The sequence below is a fragment of the Octopus bimaculoides genome, chromosome 9 (assembly GCF_046866305.1).
Source record: "Octopus bimaculoides isolate indiv1 chromosome 9, ASM4686630v1, whole genome shotgun sequence".
In the NCBI taxonomy this organism is placed as follows: Eukaryota; Metazoa; Mollusca; class Cephalopoda; order Octopoda; family Octopodidae; genus Octopus; species Octopus bimaculoides.
In genome coordinates this window covers 88,201,514-88,228,807 of record NC_142936.1, presented here as the reverse complement: position 1 = coordinate 88,228,807, position 27,294 = coordinate 88,201,514, and the positions used below count along the sequence as shown (strand labels likewise).

Genomic DNA, 27,294 nt, shown 5'->3' with positions numbered 1-27,294 from the left:
GAATGCGGCTTTGCTTCGCAGAAATATTGAACCTGTTCAAAGTGACATTCATGATATCATTGTTCACTGGGATGTTTAAAGCCACGAGATAGCAGAACCTTAGAAGGTCGGGCAAAATGCTTAGTATGATTTCGCCCGTCTTTACGTACTGAGTTCAAATTCCGCCGAGGTCGATCATGCCGTTCATCCTTTCAGAGTCATTAAAATAAATACCAGTTATGTACTGGTGTCAATGGAATCGATTTCTCCCTCTCCTCAAAAACAGATGGCCCTGCGCTAATATTTGAAACTATTATTTATGAAGATGATATATATATATATACATATATATATATATATACATATATATATATATATATATATATATATATATATATATATATATATATCATTATAATTGAGGGTATCTAAAAATGCCAACATGCTAGAGATAGCAGTCAAAACGTGCCTCTAAAATGACATCAAATATTCACACAGCACCAGGAGAGAAGACAAATAGACAAAATAAACTAGCAAAAAATTAATGAATAATTCCAGATCCCGGATTTCTAGCTATCCTTAATTATAATTTCAATAATAATTATTACCTTTGAGGTTTTTATTCCCATGCTAGCCACTTGATCTGATCGGTAATTTAAATAACGATCTTATCCTTATTTACATATTTATTTAATTATTTATGTGTTTCAGCCAAGTGGCTGCGGTCATGCTGGTGCACCAGGCTGAGACTGTTCTACGTCTACATATCAAGTAGAGAAGATTACGAAATGAGTTGAAGTACTAAAGTGAACGAACTAGCAAAATTCTTTGTCTGAGATTAATTAATTATGATTTTGAAGTATTAACAAAGATGATTGAATGCTGGTAGGGACACCGTAATTTGCTTTGCAACTATAATTTACTACGAAGTATATCAAAGATTTATAAGGCAATACTATATCTGACATTTTGTATTACAAGTGCAATACAGTCAGATTTTAGTTATATCTACGGATTTTGCATAGAATTTAGAACCAGCACTAAATATAGTAGGTATTTAAGCAAAGTGTTCGTGGTTAGTTAATGGATTGTAAGTTACGCTGAAGAATGGACAATAAATCCTGAAATATTTATATACACCAAAGACCTATTTTTCTATCTTCGATCACATTGTTTACGTAGACGTATTCATAACTTCCAGTGCTCGCTCAAGTTTCTATAGAAAACCTGTAAAGATAGCTTTAAAATGTGATTGAATCGCACTGCTAACACAAGTTGGGTGTACCATTGACTTATAAAAATGTTTGATATATTTTTAATATATTATGATTGCATAACGAAATACAATGTTTCTATCAGCAATTAATATGTACGTACCAGTTGTCAGGACTGTGTTTAATATGTAAAAAAAATGGTATATCCAATTGTGTTGTACCGCTATTTTCGGTGTTTAAGCAAAGAGTTCATGGATGGTTAATGGGTTGAATGTAACGCTGAAGAGAGGACAAGGACTCTTGAAATATGCATATACACCTACTACATATTTTCCTATCTTCGATCACATTGTTTACATAGGTGTATTCGTATACGAAACGTCGTAACTTTCGGTACTGGCTCTAAATTCTACAGCAAATCTGTAGATATAACTTAAAAGTGATTGTCAGAAAAAAGAATTTATCCAACGTCATCATTTATCAGTAAAACATTGTGGTTGTAAATCTAGCAAAAGAATCTTTTGGGGATTTGCTCATTTCTACAGGAGATCGTTGGAGCAATGCATCTGAGGGTATAAGACTGATGTCAGTACCAGAGTCTGTTGTCCAGATTTAGATTTATGAAGATACAAACAAGGTTATATTAACAAGAGGTAAAAGTGAACATTATTTGTCGGGAATATGTTTGCAAAGACAGCCATTTTGTATTGTATTTTTCGAGAGCATAAACCACAAATGAAACACATGATACTGAAATACAGAAAGGTGGAGAATTAGTGATTCGGTGGTGTACTGGAAGACAATGCCATTTTCAGCTTCATCAAAAATTTACATTAGTTTTAGAAAAACAGGCCCCTCGAATATATTTTTTAAAACAAATTATCGTTTATTGAAAGTAATATCTGCATGTATTTTGAGGTGACAGCATTATATTTGAATATATATATATATACATATATATATATATATATATATATATATATATATATATATATATATATATATATATATATATATATATATATATATATATATATATATATATATATATATATATATATATATATATATTTATATATATTAAACTGCCGTATACTGATGCATAATCGTAACTGGAATTTATTGTTGATGCTGGTATGGTTGATGATGATAATGATCATCATCATCATCGTCGTCGTCGTCATCGTCATCATTATCATAATCGTTTTTTGTCATTCATTTTGTAAGGAACTTGTTATAGCATTATGAAAATATAAAACTGGAAACAACCAAAGACAATATTTTATCTGGTATATTAAAATGGTTTCAGTAATAATTGCACCAAATTTTTGTCGTTGAAATGTCATTTTTTGGGAATTGAAATGGAATTTAGCAATTCAAGATGTTATTTCATATAATGAGGAATTTATTGTGTTGCCAATGTCTTTGAGAATATTAATGATAGAAGAAAGCCATGATGATGATAGACATTGAGTCTCAACAGCAGCAGGGAATCAACCAATATAATAAACAAAGTAACCAGGTTACTATGAGGATATTTAAGGTGAAAGATAGCTCTGCTAAAATTAAACTAGAATTACTTAATGCTGTGCAAACGTAGCTTTAAATAACTAAATCGTTGATATATATGCATGAGGTGAAGGCGTGTGGCGTAGCGGTTAACGTGTTGCACTGTAGATCGCAAGAGCATGATCTCGATTCTCTGATCGGATGGTGTGTTGTGTTCTTGAACTAAATGCTTCATTTCACGTTACTCCAATCCAGTCGGCCGGAAATGTTTAACCCTGCCATGGTCCGGCGACTCGTTTGGGAGTGAGGGTGGATCGTTGTGATCTTGATCGCTTATATGCCCTGAAACCCGGATAACCAGCCCTATGAGCTCTCTGTCTCAGAACAGTAGGTCCCAGGGGTTTTTGATGGTAATAGATGGCTATCAAAATATTAGGAATATTTTTAATATTTGTAGAAGCCTCCTTGCGGGTGAACAGGATAAGTAAAAAAATTTAATTAAAATGGAAGTCACATGACATCGCCTTCAGGGTATTTGACTCGTGATCGTAAAATTATGTGTTTCGATTCCTGGACCAAGCAGTACATCGTGACCTTCATTGTCACTGTCAACTCAGCTTAAAGTGAGTACTAGTCAAAAATGCTGGTGTCGCCCTCTACCCTCCAACTGTCGCATGTTGGGTATTCTACTGGGTCAAGAGGGAGGTGGGGCTACAAGCGTATGTATCTCTGCTTGCAGCTGAAGCAATCATTGAAAGCGAGCTACATGTTATCAAACCATATTCGCTCGCAAGTGACGGCTGTTTACATTTTCATTCCTAGGGTAAAGAAGCAGAAGCTTCCAGACAAGTAAGTACTGCGAAGTGATTTTACTGGAGATTTTACTCCAAGAAACTAGTATCCGATTGAACATGCTAATTTTGTAGTAAAGTCTTGTGTACATGGCCTGAACCGACTGGATATAAACCTATGTCAACGTTTCCATGTCATCCAAAAGCGGAATTGCTGAAAAAGTGGTCGTGTTAAATCTGATTCACAATAGTATTCACGAAATGGACAGTCTATTGCTTGTTTGAGTATCATGTGTTTTTAGTTGTCCGACTCTGAAATCCCCCAGGAAGACTACTTAGGACTATTTGGACCATCTGCTGTGATAGATAAATATGATTAGCAATATTAATGCTATAAGGGCTTGCAACGCTTGTATTTCTACGCAGAAGAAATGATAAACCACACGCAAGATTGATATCTTAACCAAATAATACAGCTACGATTCTTAAGGGTGAACAGGGCATATTAACAAACACTGATTAAATAAATACTGACGCAAACATTGATACATGGCAGAATACAGATAGAATCCGTCATCTCTGAGCGATATTCCACATTCTGTTAATAATTGCGGTTTGACGACTGATAGCGAAGCAAACAATTCCGGGAGACGTGATGTCATAATTATCTAATATCGTTGTCGTGTTGCAAGCATTTTACATAATGATGAAGACTGTTTAAGTAAGGTGACTTTCTAGCTCTATATCGAAGTTGGATTCATATGTTGACTATTGGTGGATTAATATATAAATCTAGCTGATTGGAGTTCATATTACCTCTGCATCAATATCAAACTGGAGCTATAACTTCATGAAACGTTATTATTGGTGATCGCATTACCAGTTGAATAATGAAATTTTCCGACGTAAAGGATTGCGTTTGACTACAGCTTTACTTAGGTAAATGCAGTAAGACACGATAAGAACAAAATACCTTTTGTGGTGGATTACAGCAAACAACGATTGAATAGTCCGGAAAATTGAAATCCTGGTTTTAAATTTTCTGTTCGATTTGATACCAGATATTTGCAATGGCATGGAGGTCAGAAAGTGAAGGCGCGTAGCCAAGAGTATATGTTCTTGCACTCATATTAGTAAGGTCATGGTTTCGATTCCTGTCCAGGCGTCGTGTTGCGTTTTTGAGCAAAACTCTTCTTTTTACATTGTTCCTGTTCAGTCAGCCATAAATGAGTTACCCTCCGACGGACTAGTGTCCTGTTCAGCGAGGGTATTCTGAACTCGGTCATTTAAACCGGGTAAGCGGTCCAATGAGTCTTAGGATTCGAGGCTATAATGTGTAGGGCTTGTTGTTGTTGTTGACGATGATGATGATGATGATGACAATGATGATGATGATGATGATTTCGCGTCTGGATGCATGTAATTGCGAAATGTAGTGACGATGTTATAATGTAGGTGTTGGCTACTAAGTTACAACGTTTGACTAGGAAAGCCCGCGGTTTGCAGAGCGATGTCATGCCTAGAAATATATATTTTGTGACGCTTATATTGTCCCGTAATCATATCTTCTTTCAGATATCGTAACTGACGCAACATTCTCATTCTAATGAATTGAGAACAGATTTTGACTTTGACTTTACACATTCGTAATGTATTTTATTTGGTCGACACGAATTCCACTTACAAACAGTATTTCTGACCAAAACGATCTCCTCTCTCTGCCTTTTCTGCGACTCCCCTAGAGTTGAAATTCATAGGAGCCGGAAGGGCTCATGCCGTTTTTACTCAAGCACTCCCGAGACACTCATATATACCCTTGGCATATCTTTTTTGTGTATGTGTGTATGTGCCATACTTCCAGACCCCGCACTGATCACTAAGCCCAGTTCTTTTTCCAATGATGCCATCCTCGCACCCTAGAATTGCTTCATTGTTCAAAACCTTCCCGCGGGTGCAAACTAGCAAATATTCAAGTGGAACAATCTTGGTATGGAATCTACCAAGATAGAAGGACAATAACCATTGAACTGCTTCTTTCCCACTTCAGACACAGCAGGTTAAACATGAAAACGTAATATAGAGGTACAGGCGTGGCTGTGTGGGATGAAGATTGCTTCCCAGTAATACAGTTCCGTGTTCATTCTCACCGCATACTAGAACCTTGAACAAGTATCTTCTACTATAGCCCCGGCCGACCATCCCCTTGTAAGCGAACTGGTTGACGGAAGCTGAAAGAAGATAGACCGTTGAACTTGTGTGTATATAGGGCGGCAAGCTGACAGAAACGTTAGCACGCTGGGCAAAATGCTTAGCGGTATTTTGTCTGCCGTTACGTTCTGAGTTCAAATTCCGCCGAGGTCGACTTTGCCTATCATCCTTTCGGGGTCGATAAATTAAGTACCAGTTATGCACTGGGGTCGACGTAATCGACTTAATTCCTTTGTTTGTCCTTGTTTGTCCCCTCTATGTTTAACCTCTTGTGGGCAATAAAGAAATAAAAATATATGTATATATATATAAATATGTGCGCGCGTGTGTGTCCATGTATCTGTCTATGTGTGTGTCATTGTGTTCGTGCCCACACAACCGGTGTTGGCTTGTTTCTGTCCAGGCTAGCGGTTCAGCTAATGACATCAAAGGGATAAACATCAGCGCTGACGTCGATTTGCTCCACTAAAAACACCCTCCAAGTCGATGCCCTAGTCTGACGACTGAAACAAATAAAGTTACTTCTATTATTACAAACCCCTCATTAGAAACTGCTTTTCTGACTGTAATTAAAAAACAAAAAAAAACATTTTTCGCTCTGTTCAAATGTCTCTTATAACACATGTTTTTTATTTTTTTTTGAAATGCTGCAAAGATTTAGCACTATTTTAGAATGTACTCACTGAACAGAATCACTGTTTTCATTAAATTTACTTGTAATTCCCGCAATGACTTTCAAATCTTCGATTTCACGTATCTAATCAAGCATCTGTCAACCTTCAGGCTGAAATTTTTTTTCGTGCAACCAATTCATTTATTCCTTTTCAAATCGTTCTTTGATAGAATAAAACGTTCAAATGCTTTCTAATCGTGCTTTTTGTCTGTTCCATAATAGATAACAATTTTAAACAGCACACATGGTTTACATCCTTCTATTTTAACTCCTACTTTCTATTTTTTTAAAATGATTTTTTCTATTTTTCTATTTTTTTTTTTTACCTCAGAAAACTAATTTTTACTTTAGGAAACTAATTTGATTTTTCTACCCAAGCAGATTTAAATGTTTCTTTAAACTTTTTAATAGTTCAACTGAAGATAGCGTACGTAATTATGTGTAATATCATTTTTAATTAAACGACGTTCGTGGATGTCTTTGGTAGGAATGTTCAACCATTTAAGAGTCGTTTGCTTTAATTCCGTGAGATAGGAAAATTCTATGACTTGCCATAATTTGGAAATTACAAAAAAGTTTCTGTTGACAACACCGTATGTATATATATATATATATGTATGTATGTATGTATATGTGTATATTGATGTGTATATATATATATATGCATATATATATATATATATATATATATATATATATATATATATATATATATATATATATGTATGTATGTATGCATGTATGCATGTATGTAAATAGGCGCAAAAATGGCTGTGTGGTAAGAAGCGTGCTTTCAAACTACATGCTTCTGGGTTCAATCCCACTGCGTGGCACCTTGGGCAATTGTTTTCTACGATAGCCAGGTTCCTGTGAGTGGATTTGGTAGACGGAAACTGAAAGAAGTCCGTCGTGGGTATGTGTGTGTGTGTGTGTGTGTGTGTGTGTGTGTGTGTTTGTAGACACAGGGGTGGTTGTGTTGTAAGAAGTTGGCTTCCCTGTCACATGGTTCCTGGTTCAGTCCCGCCCAGATGTAGAGATCGACAATAACGTCCTGCAAACCGCTGGTGGAACAACATCCCATCGTAACTGTTGAGGAACTAGCAGAGAAACTTGGATTTGGTCATTCAACCATTCATTGACACCTGCGTGCCATCTGAAAAGTCAACAAACTGGCTCAATGGCTTCCTCACAAGCTTTCCGAGTCTAATCGCGCTCAGAGAGTGAATGTGTGCTCTTCTATGCTGTCACGTCTCACGAATGAATGTTTTTGTACCGAAAAGTGACTGGCGACGAGAAATGTGTTCTCTATAAAAATGTCAAGCGTCGAAGACAATGGGTAGGAAAAAGAAAAACACCGGCATCCCAGGCTAAGGAACGTCTTCACTTACACAAAGCGTTGTTATCTCTTTGGTGGGATATGAAAGGTTTAGTCCACTTTGTACTTTTAAATCGAAGCCACACGATAAGAAAGGAGATCTACCAGGAGAAGCTTGAGTGGCTTAAGTCAGTGGTACAAGAAAAGCGACCATCTTTCGTTTCAAGACGAAAGGTGTTCTTCCATCAGGATAATGCTCGGCCACATACAGCGAGAATGCCATTCGAATTGTTGAATTGTTGAACAGGTTGAATTTGAAACGATGCTCCACCCACCACATTCGCTGGACATTGCCCCATCTGGTTATCATTTAATCCGTAGTCTTCAAAATAATTTGCACGGAAAAAAATATGAATTTTGTAGATGAGGTCAGAACAGTACCGGAAGAGCATTTTTCGTTATGGACTAGTGAATTTTGGAATAGGGGCCTTGCAAGTCAGACAGATAGATGGAAGAGCGGTATATAAAATGAAGGACAGATTAAAAAAGAACTTTGTTTATCTCAATTTTGAAAAATGAAAGAAATATTAAAAAATCGCATTATTTGTGGGATGACCAAATATACATATACATATACATATACATATACATATACATATATATAAATATATATATATATATATATATATATATATATATATATATATATATATATATATATATATATATATATATATATATGTATATGTATATGTATATATATATATATATATATATATATATATATATATATATATATATATATATATATATATATATATATATATATATATATATATATATATATATATGTATATGTATATATATATATATATATATATATATATATATATAGATAGATAGATAATTTATATATATATATATATATATAATTTATTGTTCCATTAATGGTTTGACTAACAATAGATGTATACCTTCCAATGACAGATAAGTATCATTTAAAATACACAGTAATTTCATGATGCAAAAACTGAAAAGCTTGAATACCATACTTTGTTTCCAAGCCGTCTTCGGGATTCAAATATACAACATACCTTGTAGATTTTGAGAAAATGAGAGAGGATGCTGGTCTTGCAGCAAACACGGGAACGGATGAGAGCAAGTTAAAAGAAAAAAAGTGGAATAAGAAAGAAGAAAAAGAGAACCAAGAGTTACGGCCTTCTGCTAATTCGGATAAGAATTAATAAGGCTGGTGTAAGTTAATTCAACGAGAAGATAGAAGTTTGTTAAACTGCCTAATCTGCAGTGGGTAGTGCTTTGCTGTCAAACGAAATAAATTTCTTCATATCTGTCCATTAATGAAAATTTTAAAGATGGAAGTTAGTTAATCCACGGAACTCTTTTATTGGTATGTGTGAAGGTAATTTTAAAAACGGTACTCAAATGAGCATCTTCTTTCCAACACGTGGATGAGAAGAAAGACACAAAGTTTGCTAGCCATAGCTGCGATTTTAAGACCAACAGTTCACCACGCAGCATCATGTGGAGCGCCGTGAAACAACCCACACCACACGTTAATGGATCGAATACATGCAGGTTTTGTTTCGCCGAACGATTTCATATTGTTTTTATATCTGAGAGCTCCAAAAGATCTACAAAATCACAGATTCGAAATGTTTATTAAATGTAAGTATATGGAGAAATTTCTTTTATGTTACTGGAGGTCACAACACGCTACGGATTAAACAGAAAAATCTCACAGACTTTTACCTTCTTCCCGTTGAATTAATTTACACCGTTTAATTCACATTCCAATAGGCAAAAGGATGCAATTCTTAAGTTTCTTTTCATTTATCTTTTTCCCATTCCACATTTTGCTTTTCCAGCATTTACATTTTTGCTTTTATTTTCTCGTATTTTCGCAAAGACCAGCGTCCTTTGTCGTACTTGTTTATTCACAAATGACCATCCATTCAGTTTATTTGACAGTGAAAGATTGCTATAATAGCTCAAATTTAAATATTGGACATATATATATATATATATATATATATATATATATATATATATATATATATACATACATACATATGTATATACATATACATATATATATACACACATATACATATACATATACATACACACATATACATATACAAATATATATATATATATATATATACATAAATATATACATATGCATATACATGTGTGTGTGTGTCCGTGTGTGTGTGTGCTTGTGCGTGTACTTGCATGCATGTATAAGTGTATATGAATACAGACTCATAGGCGTACCTGTATTCAATGGTTTAACTTCATGCAGTCACGCTATTTCTACACTAGTGTTTCTTCATATATATATATATATATATATATATATATATATATATATATATATATATGCGTACGTGCGCATGCGTATAAATAGATACGCCTACTCATCACATTATCTAGTGAATACGTGAAATACATTGACATGCGTACACAGATACAAAGGCACACGCACACGAACACACCACATATTGTGCGCGTGTTTGTAAATATACACACGCCATTGATCTATATACGGTTGTGTTTCGTGAACATTTGCCTTAAAAAGCTTATATCAAACATACTTATAGGATACGTTTGAAATCTGATACACTCAGCACAACCAAATCTTCGGAAATACAAGAAGTAATGTTACAACTTCATCTGAGTATATTGGATCATTAAAGAAGAATGCAAGTAAAGATATATCCATAAACACAAAAGATATTCCTAGTCATTAAAGCAGAACGTCAGCGAAGTAGTAGCCATAAAGAGAGCAATGATCGAAAATGTCAACCATTAAATAAATGGATTGAAACTCCGTCTAGCAGAAACGTAGAATATATTGATGTAAACTTTCCGAATAAGAACCTAATTTCCTACCATAAAGACAGAAACGAAATTAGCAGGGATATCGAAAGAATCCCTGCATTAAAACATGTACTATTTCATGAATTACAAGGCAGAACGACAGTCATGCTTTTATATTGAAGTGTTATCTATAGTGCTACAGGGTGCCATTATTAAGCAGACGACACCAGAGCATGAACGCTGGTTCGTTCTCCATTCATGTTAGGTAAATGTTTCATATTGCAAAATTGATTAGCATACACCTAAATATGTATATGTATTTATATACGATTTAATTAAGTTTATTTGCTACATATGTATACGCACACATACATACACATATAAGTATACTTCTACGTCTAGGAGCATGTATATATTTATATATGTGGAAGAGAGAGAGAAATTCAGACTGACAGAGTAATAAAAGCTAGAAGGCCTGATTTGGTAGTTGTAGATAAAAAGAATGTAAAGTGCCAGATAATTGACTCTACAGTCTCAAATGATGAAAAAAATTAATATGAAAGGTATAGAAAAAATAGCAAAGTACCAGGCCCTAGTTATTGCATTACAGAGACTATGGAAAGTGCGGGTAAAATGTATCCCAATAGTTATAGGTGCATTGGAAACTATCCCTAAAGATCTATAGCAATAATAGTAACAATAATTTTGAGAGCCCTGAGAACAGTGAGTAAACATCTTGAGAAGTACTTGGAACAACTAGGGACTGCAATAAGGGTGCAGCACTTGCAGAAAACAGCACTGCTTCGAACCGCTCGAATACTCCGGAAGGTGCTCGAAAAATAAGAGGTGTTACCTTAGTTCACTGGTAGTGAACAGCTGACACTGTAGTACATCTTCAGCGTTAGAAACTGTGCAAAGGCAATAATAATAATAATAATAATAATAATAATAATAATAATAATAATAATAATAATAATAATAATAATAACAGAAGCAACATGGAGGTGGCTCAGCAAGGCTGACCTAAAATAGAAGACTGAAAGCCTAATCAAGCAAGAGTGCCTAATAATTGACGTAGCAGCGCCAGGAGACCAACATATTATCATGAAAGAAAGAGAAAAGATTAATAAATATGGCGACCTGAGAATTGAGATCGCCAAGATGTGGCTGCTACGAGCGTCAACCATAAAGGTTGTCGCTATTGTCATCGGAGCATACCAAACTGAGAAAAAACATCTGGAAACTTTAGAAATACCCTACAATCAAGGTGTAATGCAAAAATCACCATTACTTGTAACTGCATGCATGTTGCGTAAAGTGCTGTCTGTCTGAGGTCCTTGTTGTGTCCTGACAAACAGTACAAACCCCCAGTAGACATGATATCTTCAATCAACAACCTCACGATATTGGATATGTGCGACTTTTAAATAATAATGATAACAGTTACAACATGAAACATGATATTGACACTTCTACTGAGCCAAGAATAACATATATTTTTACTGGAAATTACGTTCCAACCCGAAAAAAAAAGAAACGGTTGGCCATCGGCACAAGGATGTTAGTCGTCCTTTTCACGTGTTTGTCCTGACGTCCTTTTTGGGAATTGCGCATATTCTAAGGCGTTTTCTTTTGTTTTTTCAAGGCTTGACAATTAATATGACGCCGAAAAAAAAAAAAAAGAAACACAAAAGCTATCTTAAATGCTTTTAGAACTTTGATGATGACGACGACGACGACGAGGAGAAGGAGGATTTATTTTATTGGCGAAATGCCACACGATGCTGGAGTCAGTGCAGATAAACAGTAGATAAGCAACAAGCCAAGAAACGGTGCGAAATTTACGTCCAGTGACACTGTGCGAATGAAAAACGAAAAAGAATAAGAAGAAATAATATATTTTGTTTCGTTTCTTTATTTTTGTCGGTCTTTGGAGAGCGGCCAGGTTGGAGCACGGCCCGTGAAGTGTTTTAGTCCAAAAAGTCGACTTCAGTGTTATGTTCTTAAGGTCTGGTACTTATTCTACCGTTCTCTTTTACTGAGCTAACTATTTTCAGAGTCATAAACGAACCAACACCGGATGTCAAGGTGCAGTGAGGAGACAAACAAAAACAGAAACTCACACACATATAAATACATACACATATATATATATACATATATATGTATGTATGTATGTATGTATGTATGTATGTATGTATATACGTTTGTATGTATGTATGCATAACAAAACTGTCCGACGAACAGGAACATGAAATTCTGAGTAACAGCTTTTGTTATATTTCTGCTGCTTTGAAATACGAGTGAAATCTCCCTCTGGTATTTGAGTACCCTTTTCTTCCACTTTTTTTTCACATTTGTGTGCTTACTCCGGTATATATATATACACACATATATATATATATATATATATATATATATATATATATATATATATATATATATATATATATATATATATATATATATATATATATATATATAATTTTTAAATTAATAATAAAAGGGTAAAATTAATCAATTAAATTAATTAATTAATCAATCAATTAATTAATAATTTTACCAAGTAGATCGGTACGTTAAAATAACCTTTATAGGTAAAATTATACAAATAGTCTATAATTATAAACATAATTATCATTAGGGGTCAGCTAATTGCTTCACCACATACCGAATTTAGAAATAGGACTTAAAAATTTAGAATATTTGTATAATTTTACCTATAAAGGTTATTTTAACGTACCAATCTACTTGGTAAAATTATTAATTAATTGATTGATTAATTAATTTAACTGATTAACTTTACCCTTTTATTATTAATATTGAATTATAATTTACTCCCTGATCAAATACTGCAGTTTTCCGCGGTACTGCTCGTAACATACACGTGGGTACAAGGGATAAATATGTATTCACATTCGGCTGTGTAAACTTTGGAAGTGTTGGTTGGATATCTGTTGCACGATGTCGCTCAATCGTGTACGAATTTAACCCTAGCACTTTCAAATTTTATAATGGAAATGCTACACTGATGACGGAAAGTAAGTAAAATAATTACTTTAGTTTCGAAACGCGTCTGTAGTTAATCGAAGTCGTGTTGATTCATTATTTTTCACTTTGCCTACGCAAAAAAAAAGTGTGTTACTGTCTTGGAGATTCTTACGATTGTAGAAAAGAAATTTTTTAAACTCCTATTTCTAAATTCGGCATGTGGCGAAGCAATTAGCTGAACCCTAATTATAATTACGCTTATAATTATAGAATATATATATATATATATATATATATATATATATATATATATATATATATAGAGAGAGAGAGAGAGAGAGAGAGAGAGAGAGATTGGCATGTATATATGTATGTATGTATGTATGTATGTATGCATGCATGTATGCATGTATGCGACGGACTTGACTCCCTCCTAGTTTCTGTCACTCTCAAAGTATTGCTTAGCACATAGATAATAAATAGTGATTAAAATAAGGTGAGAAGTTGTTACCCGAAATTGATAAGAGATTGTCAGATGGGAAATTTTCTGTCTTTATATTCACCACTTTTGCCCAAACATCTTTCCACCACTACCACAGCCATCACCACGCAGCCACCTTCACCATTGCACCAGATAGAGCCAAAGTAACTTCGCTCTCCTGCAAAACAAAGATGGTAGGTCAGTCTTCAAATAGATTCAGTTGATTGGCGGTTTCTTCCCACATGTGATAATCGCTGTACGATATAGACATACAAAGTAGGAATGTACGAACAATCAACGCATAGCTGTAGTATAGTTTCCTCACTTTGCGAACAGCAACATCTCAAACGGCAATGCCTGGTCATTCATGTTAGCATAGAATGCAGTTGATTAAACGAATCGTGATTATTTGACTGATACTCCGTATTACTGACCTCGGAAAAGTGAAAATGAAAGTGAAAGTGAAAGTTGCCTCTGTCGGTGTTTGGACTCAGAACATAATGAAACGTAACTAAACACCTTAAGATATTTTTTCCGCTGCACTACCGATTGTGTAATGGTGAAAACGTATATCAGCAAAGTAAAACTTCGATTAGCATGTTGTATAGTGGCAATTAACAAAGTGTGAAGAGATAAGAACTGCATGAAAGAAAGTAACACATACACACAGAGGAAAAGAGAGACAGAGAGGTGAGGAAAGAATACTGTTGTCTTAAAAGTGAAGAATCTGCAAATTCAATGTTTAGTATTGGAGAAGTGATGAGATTTGATGATGGAGAAACCAGAATGAATGGAAGAAAGAATGAATCGGTAGATGGAAGAGAATTTGGTGAAATCTTAAAAGAAGACTTCAAAAGAGCAGAGAGGAACTAAAGCGTAAGCGGTGTAAAGATAAATCCGAATAGTGTGAAGTCTTTAACAAGCGAAGTAAAATAATAATAAAAGATATGGATTGGGGAATAGCTCTATCTTAGATTCTAGCAACTAAAAACTTGTTCTATCGTTAACATAAAATTCCAAATGATAGAAGCAAGATGAGAAGAATGGAAGCGACATTAGATTTATGTAGTCTGCATAAAAAGGAAACACAAAAACAATATTATATGCTGTCAAACACATTCCAGCTGTGACCATCCCTGTTGGATTTTATTAAATTAAAGGGATTGGGAAATATATTAAATTTAATGTGTGATAAAAACAAACGCAGGAAAAGGCGTGCACTTAAGAATACGTAATATTTACTGTGTTTGGATTCTCAGGGATTAACAGGATTGAAATGCGAGTGAAATCCCCCTTAATCATATTCTACCGCCTTAAATGGCAGGGTATTATTGTTTATCTTTTACCTTGGAATTCTTTCAGCCATTAGACTGTGGCCATGATGGAACACCACCTTGAAGAATTTTACTCAAGCGAGTCAACCCCAGTATTCATTTATTTTCAAAACCAGGTACATATTCTCTCGGTCCTTTCTGCCGATCCGCTAATTTACGGGGGACATAAACTCACCAACACCAGTTGTCAAACACAGACGCAAAGACACGTACATACTCACAAACACACACACACACACACACGTATCACGTGATCACGTGACCGACCAGGCTATCAAATGTTGTTACACATCGCTGATCACAATGCGTTTTGCATTGTTTTAGCCTTCAAACGACGCCACCCCGTTGGCTAAGCGAGCACACCAACATATATGGAATGGCTGTGTTGCTTACCAACCACATGGTTCCGGGTTCAGTCCCACTGTGTGGCACTTTGGGCAAGTGTCTTCTGCTATAGGCTCAGGCTGACCAAAGCCTTGTGAGTAGATTTTATAGACGGAAACTGAAAGAAGCCCGTCGTATGTGTGTGTGTGTGGGTGTGTGTGTGTGTGTGTGTGTGTGTGTGTATGTGTGTCCACCAACATCGCTTGACAACCAATGCTGGTGTGTTTTACGTCCCCGTAAACTAGCAGTTCGGCAAAAGAAACCGATAGAATAAGTGCTAAGTTTACAGAATAAGTCCTGCGGTCGATTTGCTCAACTAAAGGCGGTGCTACAGCATGGCCGCAGTCAAAATGACTGAAACAAGTAAAGAAGTATACACACACAGACACACACACACGCACACAAACTCACACACACACACAAACAGTTCTTTCAGTTTCCGTCTACCAAATCCACTCACAAGGCTCTAGTCCGCTCGGTTCTAGTAGAATACACTTGTCCAAGGGGCCATGCAGTGGCACTGAATCCGAAACCATACGATTGAGAATCAATCTTCTTCTTCCCAAACAACCACGCCTGAGCCTAGAGGCGTATTAAAGATCCAGTTCTGCACTCTCATACATGCGCACTAAAACGAGAATTGTCATAAAGGCCTGGTTAGAGATTAAACAATGGCAGACTATCTCTACCAGATGTTCACTTATGATTATTTGTGAATACCCAGTTGAAGCAGATATAGATTATAGATATTATCGACATGATGAATTATCGCCTGTCACAGTGAGAAGGAAAAAAAAAGGTTAGAAGGAATCGAAAGAGAAAGAGTTATTCTGTACAAGGAATAGATACAATATGGCGGTTTGTATTGGCTGTGGAAGTGAAGGAACGGAGAAAGTTGAAATATAGCTAAAGTTAATTCAGGATAAAAGAGTGAGTGATGACGATGTGTGCGTATGTGTGTGTGTGTGCGTGCGTGCGTGTGTGTGTGTGTGCGCGTGTGTGCGTGTGTGTGTGAATGTGTGTGATAGTTTCTGCGTCTGTCTCTCTTTGTGTATATGTGTTTGTGTATGTGTGTATGTGTGCGTGTATGTGTGTGTGTCTGTGTGTGTGTGTGTGTGTGTGTGTCTGCGTGTGAATGTGTGTGATAGTCTCTGAGTCTGTCTCTGTTTGTGTGTATGTGTGTTTTGGTGTGAGTGTGTGTGTAAGCGTGTGTGTGTGAAGACGTATAATAGTCTCTGCATCTGTCTGTGTCTATGTGTGTGTGTGTGTGCCTCTGTCTGTCTGTGTGGAAATAATTGAAAAAATATAGGAAAACACGTAAACAATTTAGGGTAAGGCATGTACATGTGTTTGTATGTGAGTGTGTGTGTGTGTGTGTCGACCTGTGTGATTATGTATGTACATGTGCGTGAATGTGAGATTTTGTGTGGTTGTGTGAGAATGTTGTTGCGTATGTATTTGCCTGTGAATGTGTTAGATTGTTTCCGTGTGTGTGTGTGTGAGAGAGAGAGAGAGAGAGAGAGAGAGAGAGAGAGAGAAAGAGAGAGAGAGGGTGATGTGTGACTTGTGTGGAAGTGTGCGTGCTTGTGCGTACGTGTGTGTGTGTGTGTGTGCCTATATGTATGTAAATAGTTGAGGAAATAGAGACTTAGAACATTTGGCGCATGTACAGACGTGTATGTTTTTGTGTATTTGATTTCTTTATTATTATTATTATTATTATTATTATTATTATTATTGAAAGTTTTGGGCATTACACCAAAAGTCCCAATTCTTCAAAAGTAAAATCAGTTCATCTTGAAAACCACACATACAAACGCTCAACGTGAACAAATGCTGCCTGAAAGAGCCCTAGAATATTCACATACCCTACTATTGTTATTTTCTCGAATGTACCTCTGGCTATCCTCAGAGGTAATTTGTCAATGCCTTTCCAGACATTGTTATATGTCTTATCAATTGAATAATTTTTAAATAGGATGTGAGGTACATTCTGTAACAGCCAGATTGTATTCAATTGAGCAGTTAGGGCGGTGTAATTCCCCAATGCTTTACTCGTTGCGACACACCGTTGTTGTTATTTGTTTTGTTTTTTTGTATTGTTGTCTTTTATCCGTCATTTATTTTGCTTATTGGACTGTGAACATGCTGGGGCCACTGTCATGAAAGGCTCAATGGAACAAATCTAACCTAGTATTGGTATTTCTTCTGCTCTGCTCTTTTGCCGAATTCCCAGTTTACGAGGAATTAAACAAAACCGCAAAAATACTTGTTAACATACAGGTTGCGGGAGGAGTAACACCCTTTCTTATTTGTGTAATCTTTATAGTTTTCTACTTTCAACAGAATGGTGCACCCCCTCATTATGCGTAAAACGTTCAGGAATGGTTAAATGTTAAATTTTGAGGTGAGATGGATAGGACAACGTGGAGCAATTGAGTGGACATCATGGTCATCGGACCTAACAACACCTGACTTTTTCTTGTGGGTGTATTGAAAGCCCTTGGTTCCTCCTTCAAACCGAAAACAATTCATGAATTAAAACAAGAATTTTCTGATACATTTTCTGCAATTAACGTGGAAATGTATAAAAAATGTTTGTAGAAATGTTGCTTGTAGTGTTCAGCAGTGTTCCGAAAACGAAGGGGACCGTTTTGGACATGTTAATTAAATTTTTTATCATAATGAATTATGTTATTTTGATGGAGCAATATTTAATAAATTTCTTAAAATTACTGCAATTTGTTTTCATTCATTGTTTTTTTTTTTCATTTCTTTAACTACTGCAATAAATTTTCATACAATATAAATAACTAAATGAAAACATTTTTGTACTTTAAAAATAACTAAATAAAAAGAGCGCTACTTCTGCCGCACTCTGTATTGTAGAAGTATAAAGCAATTTATTGCAGATAGATTTTAACAGCAAAATCTTACATGGACCCCTAACAAGAGCCAAATGGCCCCCAATTGAGAACTACTAGTTTATCTGAATGTAGTGAAATTTGATGTCAATAATGCATGTACGAAGGTGAGTCAAAAAGTAATACCATTTTCTTTATTTCATGTAAAGTTTTTGATAAAAATAACTGAAAATTTTCTCAGTTATAAATGATTATATCATTTACGTTCTGAAATATTTTGTTTCTTACTTTTCAGGTTTTTAGACTGGTAAGGACAATTCAAAATGGTTGCCTCCTTAGAATTACGTCAAAAAGCAAAAAGCAGTGATTGAATTTCTTGTTGCTGAGGGGGAAACCCCTGTGAAGAACCATCGACGATTACAAAATGTCTATGAGGACAATACTTTTGATTATAGCTTTGTATGCAGGTGGGTCCGTCGTCTGAAAGAGGAAAAGGTGGGAACTGTGAATGTAGCCGATAAACCCCGTTCTGGCCGTCCGTCCGCTTCTGTGAATCCTGCTAATAAAGCAAAAGCAGATGCTCTGATCAGAGAAGACAGATGAGTTGGCAGCATACCTTGAAGTGCCTCATAGAAGTGCTTACAACATTGTCGAATCATTTGGCTTTTCAAAAGTGTGTGCCCGTTGGGTACCGGGAGAACTCACTACCGATCGCATAGACTGACAGGGTCAATGCCAGAACTGAACTTCTCGAACAAAGTCAGAGACAACGCCTTCTCCCGAAGGCTCGTAGTAGGTGACGAAACATGGGTTCATCATCATGAACCGGAATCAAAGAGACAGTCAATGGAATGGCACCACTCTACGTCACCACCACCGAAAAAGTTCAAGACTCAAAAGTCAGTTGGAAAAATCGTGGCGACTCTCTTTTGGGATGCTCAAGGGGTCGTTCTGGACGATTTCTTGCCAAAAGCGAAAACAATAAACTCTGAGGCCTACATCGAGACCCTAACGAGGCTCAGAGCAAGAATCCGACAAGTAAGACCTAACTTGCCAATCGACAATGTCCTCCTTCTGCATGGCAATGCTCGACCACACACAAGCATCATGACAAGGGAGACAACCACCTCATTCGGGTGGACAACTTCACCGCATCCTCCATACTCACCAGATTCAGCGCCTTCAGACCATCATCTCTTCGGCCCCATGAAAGAGGGTTTGAGAGGTAAACATTATTCCAGTGACAAGGAAGTGAAAACTGTAGTGAAGAAGTGGCTCAAAGAACAGTCAATAGAATTTTACGGGACAGGGATACTACATGCTCTCATTCGAAGGTGGAACATTACTATTGAGAGAAACGGTGACTATGTTGAGAAGTAGGGATGTGATCCACAGAGGACCAGCTTCATTTTGATGTGTGATACATGTTCCTGTGCTGGTAATTATACTTGTCCCAAACAAAACAGCATTACTTTTTTGACTCACCCTCGTAGATCAGTTTGGCTACTTTTATTGCATCCCCAAGAATATTCTGTCAGATTTCGTTTAGCTTATCATGATAATATATAATCTATTGTTTCAGGAAATACACATCATAGATGGAACATGTCATCTATGGCCATTCCTTTCAATGGTGATGGCTTAATTCTTCGTTATCGTGAATGTTGGTGCTTATTTTTTCCATGCTGAAGCTGGAGTTGTCCACCTATGGAAAAATAAGCGATGTTTTGTTAAGAGAATCTATTCCGCACAAGTACTGGCCATGTAAAGTCATGTACGATCTGATGCTGAAATAGAGTTCTCTAGAACCGTCTCTCACTCACTCTCAACGCAGGTGAGTGTTACTCGCGTTGTACAGTGGCGTTCTCTGAGAAGATTTCGTTATTATTGACCTTGTCAATCATCATCATCATCGTCATCGTCGTCGTCGTCATCAGCATCATCATCATCAATCACTACCATCACTATCGACCACTTAAGACACCATCATTATTGACATCATTATCATCATCATCATCATCACCGTCATCATCGTCATCATTATCATCACCATCGTCATCATCATTATCCTCATCACTATTAAAATCCTCATTATCATCACCTTTTCACCACCACTAGCACCATCATCATCCTCATCATCATCATCATCATCGTCATCAGCACCATCATCCTCCCCCTCCTCTTCCTTCTCATCATCATCATCATCATCATCATCATCATCATCATCGTCGTCATCATCATCGTCATCATCATCATCATCATCATCATCGTCGTCGTCGTCGTCGTCGTCGTCGTCGTCGTCAAAACAATTTACTATCACCAGCACTACAACGGCAACCACACAAAGGTCTTCACGTACCACTAACTGTACTATCGCCAACACCACTACAACCATAATATTTTCCTCTTGTTGTACCAATACTATGGCCACAACCACTACTATCACCGCAACTGCTACAACTACAACACTAACATCGTGATGTACCACTACCACCACTGCCAAAACTAGCACAATAACTATACCAACAATCTGATTGATATACCCCTGGTACTACAACCTTAGCAGTAACGTCTTGTTGTACTACTACCATCATCACTGCCTCTACTAGCGCCTAAACTACAGGAAGATCTATAGTAACATCTTGATGTACATTTACTGTCGTCACCATTACTACAACCTTAACACTAACGTCTTGTTCTGCCACTACAAGCACCACTGACTGTACTACCGCCAAAACTATAACAATAACTATACCAACATTTTCATGTGCCGCTGCTGCCATCGCCACAACTATAGCAAGAACACTGTGGCACTCCGTCGGTTGCAACGACGAGGGTTCCAGTTAATCCGAACAACAGAACAGCCTGCTCGTGAAATTAACGTGCAAGTGGCTGAGCACTCCACAGACAAGTGGTACCCTTAACGTAGTTCTCGGGGGAGATTCAGCGTGACACAGATTGTGACAAGGCTCCCCCCTTTGAAATACAGGTTACAACAGAAATAGGAAGAAAGAGTGAGAGAAAGTTGTGGTGAAAGAGTACAGCAGGTATCGCCACCATCCACTGCCATCCTCGTGGAGTTTTAGGTGTTTTTGCTCAATAAACACTAACAACGCCCGGTCTCGGAAACGAAAGTGTGATAGAGTACGCTGCGCTAACCACTGGACCATAAGAGCACACTAACATCTTGTTGTACCTCTACCGTCACCACTACCATTACTACCGCCTAAACTACAAGAACGACTCTAGCAACATCTTGATGTACCAATGAACCTTACACCAGACTTCATCAAACCAACATCTCGACCGTAATAACGTGGGCAAATATGTGTGAAAACCTTAGACTGTAGGGAGGCGTGTGTGTGCGTGTGTGTGTGTGTGTGTGTGTTTGTGTGTGTGTGTGTGTGTGTGTGTGTGTGTGTGTGTGCGTGCGGTGTATTTATAGACTGGTCGGAGTGGAGTGAGGGAGTGAAAGGGAGGGTCGGTGGTGGAGTTAAAGGAAATAGGTTAGAGATCAGGATAAGGTAGAACGTAGTTAGTGAACAGTGGTGGTGGTGGGGGGCCGTAGTGTGGGGGTGATGGTGGTGTGCTGGCGGTGGTGGCGGCGGCGGCGGTGGCTGCGGACGGCGGCGGCGGTGGTGGCTGCGGACGGCGGCGGCGGTGGTGGCTGCGGACGGCGGCGGCGGTGGTGGCTGCGGACGGCGGCGGCGGTGGTGGCTGCGGACGGCGGCGGCGGTGGTGGCTGCGGACGGCGGCGGCGGCGGCGGTGGTGATGGTGCTGGTGGTGTGCTGCTGGTGGTGTTGGTAGTGGTGGTGGTTGTTTTGGTGCAGGTGGTGGTGCTGGTGGTGATGGTGATGATGGTGGTGATGGTGGTGGTGCTGGTTTTGATGGTAGTAGTGGTTGTGATGGCGGTGGTGGTGGTGGTGCTGTTGTTAATGGTGGCGTGATGCTGGTACTGGTGCTGGTGGTGGTGGTGGTTATAGTGCTGGTGATTTTGGTGGTGGTTATGGTGGTGGTGTCGTGGTGGCGTGGTGGTGGTGGTGTTCAGGTAAAGATGATGATATCGTTGATGGTGATGGTGGGACCGGTGGTGTAGATACCTGCAACGGTAGTGAAGGGGGAGGAGGGGGGTCTGACAATGGCAGTGGTGGCGGGGATGGAGTTGGCAACGGAGGAGAAACTACAAGTAGTGGTGTTAGCATTGGAGGTGGTAGTGGCGATGGTGGCGATGGTGGCATTGCTACTACTACAACTGCAACTACTACTACTATTACTACTACAACTACTACTATTACTACTATACTACTACTACTATTAATACAACCACTACTACTACTACTACTATTACTACTATACTACTACTACTATTAATACTACCAGTACTACTACTACTACTATTACTACTATACTACTACTACTACTACTATTAATACTACCACTACTACTACTACTACTACAACTACTATTACTACTACTACTACTACTATTACTACTATACTACTACTACTATTAATACTACCACTACTACTATTACTACTACTACTACTACTACCATTACTACTACTACTACTACTACCACTACTACTACCACTACTACTACTACTACTATTATTACTACTATACTACTACTACTATTAATACTACCACTACTACTACTACTACAACCACTGCTATGGCTACTGCTGCTGCTGCTGCTGCTGTTACTAATACTGCTATCATTGTTATCTGTCTGTATACTATATTTAATACCGAGTGTTCAACATGCTGGAATGACGTTGCTTCGATACGTCATATAAGTTTTATTTTTCTATCCTGACGTCATCGTATTTGTTTTGTACCGTTGCTGTCGACTTTGTTACGCGTACACACACACGGACACACACACACACACACACTGGCACATACTCACTGGAGCACAAGCACAGACAGACACGCACACAAACATGTGCACACACAAGTGTTCAGACAGATAGAGGAACGCACATACACGCACATGCACACACGTACATGCGTACACACAGACGCAGACACACACATGTACGCATACACGTATACACGCATACATGCACACACACACACACACACACACACACACACACTGGCACATACGCACACGAGCAGACGATCACTGGCGCACACAGATGCACGCACACACACACAGACGCACACGAGCACAGGCACAGACACACAATCACGCACACACGCACGCACACACACATACACACACGTACATAGATACACACACACATACGCATACACACAGACACACATACACATACACAAACACACACACACAAAGCAAGCACACACAAGTGTACACACACACACGCACGCGCACGCACGCACATATACACACATACACATGAACACGTACAGACGCACACACACACACACACACGTACATACGTACACACACAGACGTACGTACACACATATACACACACATACACACATGTACAAACACACTCACACAGGCACGCACACTTAAGTATGCGCACACACTCACACACACACAGAAGTATGCGCACACACACACATACACACGCGCACACACACGCACACACGTACGTACATATACGCACATGCGCACGCGGACACATATACACTCACATACACGTACACACGTACTCACACACACACACACACACACACACGTAAACACGTACATACGGACACACACAAACACACTGTACTTATTACACAAATTACTAAGTGGATTCACAAAAAATTATTAAGTATTCAATACTGGGTGTTGAGAGACATTGCCTTTCACTTTTCCATGACTTTTAGTTTCACACTAAACTATGATTCAGTCTTGTTTTTCTTTTGAATGACGATTCTATTCTATTATTTAGCTGTACTACATCTGTTGAGTTACGTTGACTACTTGCGTCTAAGCATGCGCGTGGTGAAATGTCAGTAAAGGAGGACGTCAGGCTTAGGTGGCGAAATGGTAGAAACGTTAGCACGCCGGGCGAAATGCTTAGCGGTATTTCGTCTGTCGTTTCGTTCTGAGTTCAAATTCCGCCGAGGTCGACTTTGCCTTTCATCCTTTCGGGGTCGATAAATTAAGTACTAGTTACGCACTGGGGTCGATGTAATCGACTTAATCCCTTCGTTTGTCCTTGTTTGCCCCCTCTGTATGTAGCCCCTTATGGGCAATAAAGAAATAAGAAACGTTAGCACACTGGGAAAAATGCTTAGCGGTATTTCGTCTGTCTTTACGTTCTGAGTTCAAATTCCGCCAAGGTCGACTTGGCTTATAATCCTTTCAGGTTCGATTAAATAAGAACCACTTATTTAAGTGGTTGATGTAATCGACTTAATCTCTTTGTCTGTCCTTGTTCGTCCCCTCTATGTTTAGCCCCTTGTGGGCAATAAAGAAATAAATATAAGACGTCAGATTCAGGTGACGTGCTGGCAGAAACGTCAGCACGCCGGGCGAAATGCCTAGCAGTATTTCGTCTGTTTTTACGTTCTGAGTTCAAATTCCGCTGAGGTTGACTTTACCTTTTATCCTTTCAGGGTCGATAAATTCAGTACCAGTTGCGGCCAGGGATCGATCTAATCAACTGGCCCCCTTCCGCCCAAATATTTTGGGCCTTGCACCTAGAGTAGAAAAGTATATAGAGCGTCGGGCTAATGTTTCACCGCATCCGTGAATTCATGAATACACAGATCAACAGCAAAGTTTTTATGCTCTTAATCTGGTTCCTTATATGTTTGATTATAATTAACTTGGAGAAGTTTTATAACCTTCCAGTATTTGAGGAACAATTCAGATCTTTTTTGTAGTTCTTGGGCTTATTAAGAACAAAACATACCCAGTAATTCATGCCCACAAATTTTGAAATTATCAATGTTTGCCTTATTTTGGTTCAGATTATCACAAAGGATGCTGAAAGTGTTAATTGTCGTATCTATTCTAATCTCCATAGATAGTTTTTAAGTAGCTGCGACGCTTCCCCGTTCTGCATTTCGGAAAAGAGAAACGTTGTTGTAGTAGCGGTGTTTGAAATATCCTTCACTCATATCTACGTTGCGTTGTGGAGTGATGTCATTATTCCTGTTACTAATGAACTGTAATCTTGTATAGTTACAACTATAGCACATGTGCCTAGTTTAATTTTTCATAGAAGGATGATACAATCTTTTGCATAGATACTTAAATATTGGTTGTGCAAATGCTGAAGGACTTGATTTTAGATTGTGTCACTATTGAATAACTTCTGCTGTCTGTAATGTAAGGAAACGCTGTTCTTTTTTCTTTTGTCAATGAGTCTCACAAATACGTCTTTCCTAAACAGGTTTAGACATTTGGAGGGAAGGATTGATTAAATTTTGAAGATTCTTGCTTGTTGGTATTGTGAGGAAAGTCGGGTGGGGAGGTAGTCATAACATGGAATCCACTGTTCCTTAGGCCATTGCTGTAATAGATTTCTTTGTTTGGAGATGAATGAGAAATTATTTTGCTTACGTTAATTAGCTTTTTTGAAAACGCCGAAGAGTAATTAATATCATATTTGTTTATGCCTTACAACGATTGAGAGAGGAGTTAGGTTTATTACGAAAATGTTTCATTAATTAAGCAATTGAAACAAATAACATGCAAAAATGTTCCAGATATGGTTTATAATTGTTGTACGAACAGATATGCACGGACGTTAATATTTAAAGAAGGGAGCTAAAATTTCATTTGATGAGTAGTTGAATGACCAAATCGAAGCTTCTCTGCTATTTACTCAAAAGTTACGATGGGATTTTGTTCCACCAGAGCTTTTCGGGGCGTCCTCGTCGAGCTCTACAGATCTTCCAGGACGAGGCTCATCGTCTAGGCTGTAGTTTCCGAGTCAGAATTTCTCGAACCACCATTGACACTGGCTTACGCTTATTGTCCAATCCCCATATACTGCTTTAATATTCCTCGCACTTTCCGATGCGTTGTTGCATTTATTGAACTCATAAAGGAAAATATGTCGCGAATACGCTCCTTTGTCACATCTATTATAGCTTTGAAAAAATAACTGTTAAAATCGAACTGTGCACTCTTCAAAATTTGCACTAAGAATAAGCACAAGGTTAAATTACTGCCTGCTGTTACAACAAGTTGATGCTGGTAGTTTATCCAGTCCCCCTCCAACTTTTAGTTCATGCAGTTGAAAAAACTGCATTATTTATGAGATGACCCATTATTTTCCCCGCCCACTATTCCCGTCGACGATCGTGGATGTAGTGTCCACAGGCACCGCCTCCCTAAGGTCTTCTTTTTAAAACAACCAGCATTACACTTTCTGGTTTGATTCTCGTGCCTGACCAACTGAGACCATGGTTATTATCCAGCTATTCCTTTATTGCTCTCTCTCCCTAGATCTGCCAAACCAATCGCCAACAGGAGACATAAATTTAAATTAGTTTAAAAATTATAGGGTGACATTTGGCAGCACGTTCTCTGTTTGGTAAGTACTGTAGCAATTCTTGGTATGTAAACCTCTGGGGAGGTTTACACACTGTAACGGGTAAGTAAGCAGATCTTAGAACGACTTTGCGAGGAGACAATTAAATGTGATAATTATTCACTGATAATTGGATTAAAAATAATTACGTAAGAGTCTCTAGCTGAGACACGAAGCCTGAAACACGTGTGTCTGTGTGTGTGTGTGTGTGTGTGTGTGTGTGTGTGTGTGCGCGTACAAGTGTGTATACCTA

General features: G+C 37.9%; 1 long non-coding RNA gene across 2 annotated transcripts in view; it reads right to left on the bottom strand.

Annotated features, from left to right (window-relative positions):
* The window catches only part of LOC128248667 (uncharacterized), a 120,764-nt gene that overhangs the window by 68,774 nt on the left and 24,696 nt on the right, over positions 1-27,294 (bottom strand). Inside the window, exons 2-3 of one of the 2 annotated variants that reach the window (XR_008264827.2) lie at positions 14,036-14,183; positions 13,324-13,654 (exon numbers count right to left, since the gene is read on the bottom strand). This is a non-coding gene — a long non-coding RNA (uncharacterized LOC128248667). Of the gene's footprint in view, positions 1-13,323; positions 13,655-14,035; positions 14,184-27,294 lie in introns of those variants that run through there. The other variant, XR_016242995.1, reaches the window with a different exon arrangement.